This window comes from Ranitomeya imitator, chromosome 2 (assembly GCF_032444005.1).
Source record: "Ranitomeya imitator isolate aRanImi1 chromosome 2, aRanImi1.pri, whole genome shotgun sequence".
NCBI lineage: Eukaryota > Metazoa > Chordata > Amphibia > Anura > Dendrobatidae > Ranitomeya > Ranitomeya imitator.
The window spans coordinates 637,007,121-637,015,794 of record NC_091283.1 but is presented as its reverse complement, the minus strand read 5'-3'; positions in this window follow the sequence as shown (position 1 = coordinate 637,015,794).

The window sequence follows — 8,674 nt, the reverse complement described above, 5'->3', positions numbered from 1 at the left end:
GCCATCATTCTCACCTTCAACCATTTCATGTTTCAGGATGACTTTTATCTCCAGATCCGTGGCACTGCAATGGGCTCCAACGTAGCGCCCCTCCTATGCAAATTGCTATATGGCTGACTTCGAGGAGAGCACCATACACATAAATTAGCTTTTCAACACTAACATTCTCCTTTGGAGACTGTTATGAAAGGCAATTCAGTTCCACAATGAACATAGCGGTCAGAGCACATACAGTGATCTGACAATAACCCAAAATCATAGAACGAGCTCTGAGACGTGGGAACTCTGCAGACCGCAATCCCTAATCCTCTCCAAACAACACTAGAGGCAGCCGTGGATTGCGCCTAATTCTGCCTATGCAACTCGGCATAGCCTGAGAAACTAACTAGCCTGAAGATAGAAAATAAGCCTATCTTGCCTCAGAGAAATACCCCAAAGGAAAAGGCAGCCCCCCACATATAATGACTGTGAGTTAAGATGAAAAGACAAACGTAGAGATGAAATAGATTCAGCAAAGTGAGGCCCGACTTTCTTAACAGAGCGAGGATAGGAAAGGTAACTTTGCGGTCTACACAAAACCCTAAAGAAAACCACGCAAAGGGGGCAAAAAGACCCTCCGTACCGAACTAACGGCACGGAGGTACACCCTTTGCATCCCAGAGCTTCCAGCAAAACAATTAGACAAGCTGGACAGCAAAAATAGCAAACAAATAGCAAAGAAGAACTTAGCTATGCAGAGCAGCAGGCCACAGGAACGATGCAGGGAAAAACAAGTCCAACACTGGAACATTGACAGGAAGCCAGGATCAAAGCATTAGGTGGAGTTAAGTAGAGAAGCACCTAACGACCTCACCACATCACCTGAGGAAGGAAACTCAGAAGCCGCAGTACCACTTTCCTCCACCAACGGAAGCTCACAGAGATAATCAGCCGAAGTACCACTTGTGACCACAGGAGGGAGCTCTGCCACAGAATTCACAACAGTACCCACCCCTTGAGGAGGGGTCACCGAACCCTCACCAGAGCCCCCAGGCCAACCAGGATGAGCCACATGAAAGGCACGAACAAGATCGGGAGCATGGACATCAGAGGCAAAAACCCAGGAAATATCTTCCTGAGCATAACCCTTCCATTTAACCAGATACTGGAGTTTCCGTCTTGAAACACGAGAATCCAAAATCTTCTCCACAATATACTCCAACTCCCCCTCCACCAAAACCGGGGCAGGAGGGTCAACAGATGGAACCATAGGTGCCACGTATCTCCGCAACAATGACCTATGGTATACGTTATGTATGGAAAAAGAATCTGGAAGGGTCAGACGAAAAGACACAGGATTAAGAACCTCAGAAATCCTATACGGACCAATGAAACGAGGTTTAAACTTAGGAGAGGAATATGACGAGAAGATAACCAAACCAGATCCCCAACACGAAGTCGGGGACCCACACGGCGTCTGCGATTAGCGAAACGTTGAGCCTTCTCCTGGGACAAGGTCAAATTGTCCACTACATGAGTCCAAATCTGCTGCAACCTGTCCACCACAGTATCCACACCAGGACAGTCCGAAGACTCAACCTGTCCTGAAGAGAAACGAGGATGGAACCCAGAATTGCAGAAAAATGGCGAAACCAAGGTAGCCGAGCTGGCCCGATTATTAAGGGCGAACTCAGCCAAAGGCAAAAAGGACACCCAGTCATACTGATCAGCAGAAACAAAGCATCTCAGATATGTTTCCAAGGTCTGATTGGTTCGTTCGGTCTGGCCATTAGTCTGTGGATGGAAAGCCGAGGAAAAAGACAAGTCAATGCCCATCCTACCACAAAAGGCTCGCCAAAACCTCGAAACAAACTGGGAACCTCTGTCAGAAACGATATTCTCTGGAATGCCATGTAAACGAACCACATGCTGGAAGAACAATGGCACCAAATCAGAGGAGGAAGGCAATTTAGACAAGGGTACCAGATGGACCATCTTAGAAAAGCGATCACAGACCACCCAAATGACTGACATCTTTTGAGAAACGGGAAGATCTGAAATAAAATCCATAGAGATATGTGTCCAAGGCCTCTTCGGGACCGGCAAGGGCAAAAGCAACCCACTGGCATGAGAACAGCAGGGCTTAGCCCGAGCACAAATCCCACAGGACTGCACAAAAGTACGCACATCCCGCGACAGAGATGGCCACCAAAAGGATCTAGCCACTAACTCTCTGGTACCAAAGATTCCAGGATGACCAGCCAACACCGAACAATGAAACTCAGAGATAACTTTATTCGTCCACCTATCAGGGACAAACAGTTTCTCCGCTGGACAACGATCAGGTTTATTAGCCTGAAATTTTTGCAGCACCCGCCGCAAATCAGGGGAGATGGCAGACACAATTACTCCTTCCTTGAGGATACCCGCCGGCTCAGACAAACCCGGAGAGTCGGGCACAAAACTCCTAGACAGAGCATCCGCCTTCACATTTTTAGAGCCCGGAAGGTACGAAATCACAAAGTCAAAATGGGCAAAAAACTGTGACCAACGAGCCTGTCTAGGATTCAACCGCTTAGCAGACTCGAGATAAGTCAAGTTCTTATGATCAGTCAATACCACCAAGCGATGCTTAGCTCCTTCAAGCCAATGACGCCACTCCTCGAATGCCCACTTCATGGCCAGCAACTCTCGGTTGCCCACATCATAATTTCGCTCAGCAGGCGAAAACTTCCTGGAAAAAAAAGCGCATGGTTTCATCACTGAGCAATCAGAAACTCTCTGCGACAAAACAGCCCCTGCTCCAATCTCAGAAGCATCCACCTCGACCTGGAACGGAAGAGAAACATCTGGTTGACACAGCACAGGGGCAGAAGAAAAACGATGCTTCAACTCTTGAAAAGCTTCCACAGCAGCAGAAGACCAATTGACCACATCAGCACCCTTCTTGGTCAAATCGGTCAATGGTTTGGCAATACTAGAAAAATTGCAGATGAAGCGACGATAAAAATTAGCAAAGCCCAGGAACTTTTGCAGACTTTTCAGAGATGTCGGCTGAGTCCAATCATGGATGGCTTGGACCTTAACAGGATCCATCTCGATAGTAGAAGGGGAAAAGATGAACCCCAAAAATGAAACCTTCTGCACACCAAAGAGACACTTTGATCCCTTCACAAACAAAGAATTAGCACGCAGGACCTGAAAAACCGTTCTGACCTGCTTCACATGAGACTCCCAATCATCTGAGAAGATCAAAATGTCATCCAAGTACACAATCAGGAATTTATCCAGGTACTCTCGGAAGATGTCATGCATAAAGGACTGAAACACTGATGGAGCATTGGCAAGTCCGAATGGCATCACTAGATACTCAAAATGACCCTCGGGCGTATTAAATGCAGTTTTCCATTCATCGCCTCGCCTGATTCGCACCAGATTATACGCACCACGAAGATCTATCTTGGTGAACCAACTAGCCCCCTTAATCCGAGCAAACAAATCAGATAACAATGGCAAGGGGTACTGAAATTTAACCGTGATCTTATTTAGAAGGCGGTAATCTATACGAGGTCTCAGCGAACCATCCTTCTTGGCTACAAAAAAGAACCCTGCTCCTAATGGCGACGATGACGGGCGAATATGCCCCTTCTCCAGGGATTCCTTCACATAACTGCGCATAGCGGCGTGCTCAGGCATGGATAAATTAAACAGTCGACCTTTTGGGAATTTACTACCAGGAATCAAATTGATAGCACAATCACAATCCCTATGCGGAGGTAGGGTATCGGACTTGGGCTCATCAAATACATCCCGGTAATCAGACAAGAACTCTGGAACCTCAGAAGGGGTGGATGACGAAATTGACAGAAATGGAACATCACCATGTACCCCCTGACAACCCCAGCTGGACACCGACATGGATTTCCAATCTAATACTGGATTATGGGCTTGTAGCCATGGCAACCCCAACACGACCACATCATGCAGATTATGCAACACCAGAAAGCGAATAACCTCCTGATGTGCAGGAGCCATGCACATGGTCAGCTGGGTCCAGTATTGAGGCTTATTCTTGGCCAAAGGCGTAGCATCAATTCCTCTCAATGGAATAGGACACTGCAAGGGCTCCAAGAAAAACCCACAATGCTTAGCATATTCCAAGTCCATCAAATTCAGGACAGGGCCTGAATCCACAAATGCCATGACAGAATACGATGACAAAGAGCAGATCAAGGTAACGGACAGAAGAAATTTTGACTGTACCGTACCGATGGTGGCAGACCTAGCGAACCGCTTAGTGCGCTTAGGACAATCAGAGATAGCATGAGTGGAATCACCACAGTAGAAACACAGCCCATTCAGACGTCTGTGTTCTTGCCGTTCAACTCTGGTCAAAGTCCTATCGCACTGCATAGGCTCAGGTTTAAGCTCAGGTAATGCCGCCAAATGGTGCACAGATTTACGCTCACGCAAGCGTCGACCGATCTGAATGGCCAAAGACATAGACTCATTCAAACCAGCAGGCATAGGAAATCCCACCATGACATCCTTAAGGGCTTCAGAGAGACCCTTTCTGAACATAGCTGCCAGCGCAGATTCATTCCATTGAGTGAGCACGGACCACTTTCTAAATTTCTGACAATATACCTCTATCTCATCCTGAGCCTGACAAAGAGCCAGCAAATTTTTTTCTGCCTGATCCACTGAATTAGGCTCATCGTACAGCAATCCAAGCGCCAGGAAAAACGCATCGATATTACTTAATGCAGGATCTCCTGACGCAAGAGAAAATGCCCAGTCCTGAGGGTCGCCAAGCAAAAAAGAAATGACGATCCTAACCTGTTGAACTGGGTCACCAGAGGAGCGAGGTTTCAAAGCCAGAAATAGTTTACAATTATTTTTGAAACTCAGAAATTTAGTTCTATCTCCAAAAAACAAATCTGGAATAGGAATTCTCGGTTCTAACAAAGAATTCTGAACCACAAAATCTTGAATATTTTGAACTCTTGCCGTGAGCTGATCCACACATGAAGACAGACCTTTAATGTCCATTGCTACACCTGTGTCCTGAACCACCCAAATGTCTAGGGGAAAAAAAGGCAAAACACAGTGCAAAGAAAAAAAAATGGTCTCAGAACTTCTTTTTTCCCTCTATTGAGAATCATTAGCACTTTGGGCTTCCTGTACTGTTATGAAAGGCAATTCAGTTCCACAATGGACATAGCGGTCAGAGCACATACAGTGATCTGACAATAACCCAAAATCATAGAACGAGCTCTGAGACGTGGGAACTCTGCAGACCGCAATCCCTAATCCTCTCCAAACAACACTAGAGGCAGCCGTGGATTGCGCCTAACTCTGCCTATGCAACTCGGCATAGCCTGAGAAACTAACTAGCCTGAAGATAGAAAATAAGCCTACCTTGCCTCAGAGAAATACCCCAAAGGAAAAGGCAGCCCCCCACATATAATGACTGTGAGTTAAGATGAAAAGACAAACGTAGAGATGAAATAGATTCAGCAAAGTGAGGCCCGACTTTCTTAACAGAGCGAGGCTAGGAAAGGTAACTTTGCGGTCTACACAAAACCCTAAAGAAAACCACGCAAAGGGGGCAAAAAGACCCTCCGTACCGAACTAACGGCACGGAGGTACACCCTTTGCGTCCCAGAGCTTCCAGCAAAACAATTGGACAAGCTGGACAGAAAAAATAGCAAACAAATAGAAAAGAAGAACTTAGCTATGCAGAGCAGCAGGCCACAGGAACGATCCAGGGAAAAACAAGTCCAACACTGGAACATTGACAGGAAGCCAGGATCAAAGCATTAGGTGGAGTTAAGTAGAGAAGCACCTAACGACCTCACCACATCACCTGAGGAAGGAAACTCAGAAGCCGCAGTACCACTTTCCTCCACCAACGGAAGCTCACAGAGAGAATCAGCCGAAGTACCACTTGTGACCACAGGAGGGAGCTCTGCCACAGAATTCACAACAGGAGACGTTACATAGATGATGCCTTCTGCATATGGGGGGCACGTTGGAAGCCCTCACCTCTTTCTTTGAATGGCTCAACACATCCTGGCCAGGCATCACATTCACGATGTCACACGATCCACACAGGATAAACTTCCTAGACACAATGGTCATACTCAAGCCGGATGGTACTATTCCACTGACCTCTATACCAAAAGCACCGACCGCAATAGTCTGTTAAACTACACCAGTTTTCACCCCCCCCTCCACTAAACGGTCTATACCCAAATCTCAATTCCACCGAGTTTCCAAAATTGTTTCAGACACAGACCTCCGTCCTCTTAGACTGCGGGAAATGGCTTCCAAGTTCTCCCAACGTGGTTACCCGGCAACAGTTCTCCATAATGCCTCAGCACCTTCTCCACCCAGACCCAACAGATCCTCGAACTGTATTCCTTTTGTACACTCATTTCACCCTTTTGCCTATGTCTTACACAAATCCATACGTAAACATTGGCACCTGTTGGCGAGTGCCCATCCTGAGGTCCCAGAATTTCGGGAACCCTTTCTCCCCTGTTTCAGGCGGGCCCCTAATCTTAAAGACTCACTGGTGAGAGCGGACATTGGTACTAACAAATCGGCACCACGCCAATAGTTTCTGCAAAATCCCCGAACAGGGACTTTCCCCAGTCTCCATTGCTCCCAGTGCCACAATGTCCTCAAGGGCACATCCTTCCACCATCCCCACTCGGGCAAAATATTTCACATTCCTGATTTTTTTTACCTGTGACACCTCATGGGTAGTGTATCTAATCAAATGTCCATGCGGCTTGCTGTATGTGGGGGAAACCACGCAACCCATAACGCGACAGAATACCAAAACATAAGTCCACCATACGTTGCAAGAATCTTCTGTTGCCAATTCCCCTGCACTTTACCGCTCAGGGCCACAGCATCTCACAGCTAAAGTTTCAGGCTATAGAGCACATACCCCCATTGAGACGGGGTGGGAATAGGATTGCCCGTTTGAAACGCAGAGAGGCTTTTTGGATACATAACCTCGAGACCCATCAACCGAAAGGCCTTAATAGGGATTATGACTTGGCGTCTTTTCTTTGAATGTGTTATTATTGCCTTTTGTTTATAGTCTCCTGTTTCAGGTCTCCTGTATTATCATACTATAGGTAACATCCGAGTAGTATGTTTATGCTGTGTTTTGCCCATTATCATAATTATCTATTGTCTCTATGCGCCATTGTCTACCTATTAGGGCGAGTCAAGATTTCTGTAGTATCATATCAGTGTCATCGTTATTATACTATATATGGTATACGTGAACTCTGCATTGGCTCCAACTCTAAACATCTTTTTTCTTTTATTATAGAGCAGTCTTTACTGATGCTGTTGCACTTCTTTTGCCATAACACCTTCCACTGAGTCTCGTTCCACTGGAATATTCCACCTCCACTTGCTATGTTTTGCACACCCGGACCCGCCACAGGACTACCACTTAACAGCGGTCTTTCATCACAGAGCTCCGGACGTTCCAGGCACCTCCCACTGTAGGAACCTCCCCGGACACATATACGTACCAGTTCCACCTTAGGTGGAACGCATACTGCCGCTTGAGTGACACGCACGGACTTACTACATCCGGCGACGTCACTTCCACCTTTTCAGTGCGCTCCCTCACTAGTCGGGGATATTCTCCCGGACACGCCCCTCTCTATAAATACGCGCACCACTCACTAGCACATCAGATCAGCGGGGGAATCCATGTCTGGTGCCGGCACACTCCATCCCTCCCTGATACATAAGGTAACACTTCGCCATGGTTTGTATGAACTGGCTTACACCAACTCCCCTGCTGCACCCTTATACCACTGCGGTATATTAACTGGTACCCTTATCTTTTTATAGTCTATTCTTAATTCCAGTCAAGCGTATTATACAAGTATGCTCCAGCACAGTGTCCACCGATCACCCTGACACACCCACGCTAAGTCAGTTTTACCTTCCCCTTTTTTCACCCTAGACGCTGACCACTGTGTGCCTTGAGACATTAGTGTCTCTTACACCGAATTTACACTTTTAGTATGGTATGTTACGTTATATTCCTCTGTATCCCAGCCTCTATCCACGTCAGTGCCTAATATTTGTTTTGACCTCTTTCTGTTTGACATTATACATGTCCATGGCTCTTTATTTCGCTATGACCTGATTGTATTTTTCCATTACTGCAGCTCTGATGCTTTGCACTGCCGCCATTGATGTATATACTTTCGTTTTATTTTACGTTTATTTTATTTATTATCTTTTGTATTTAGGTATAATTTTATTTTATTTTTCACTTCTGTGGTAACTGATGAAGGTCCTGTTTTTGGACCGAAACGTTTTTTGGGTACTACATTAAAATTCACAAGAGCATTAAGTTGAGTGCAAGGTTCTTTCTTTCTGAACTGTAAACTCAACAGGTTAGTAATATATTAGCTCTGCAGCTGCTGGAGCTCCAAAGTCACTGACTTGGCTTATGGTGAGCTCAGAGGGCTGGAGATGCTCTTCAACCCTTTCATCCCTAGGCCATTTTCCGTTTTATTGCTCTACTTCACAGAGCCATAACTTTTTTATTTTTCCCTCAATATGGCAGTGTAAGGGCTTGTATTTTCAAGACAAGTTGTACTTTTGAATGACACCAATGATTTTACTATATAATGTACTGGAAAAG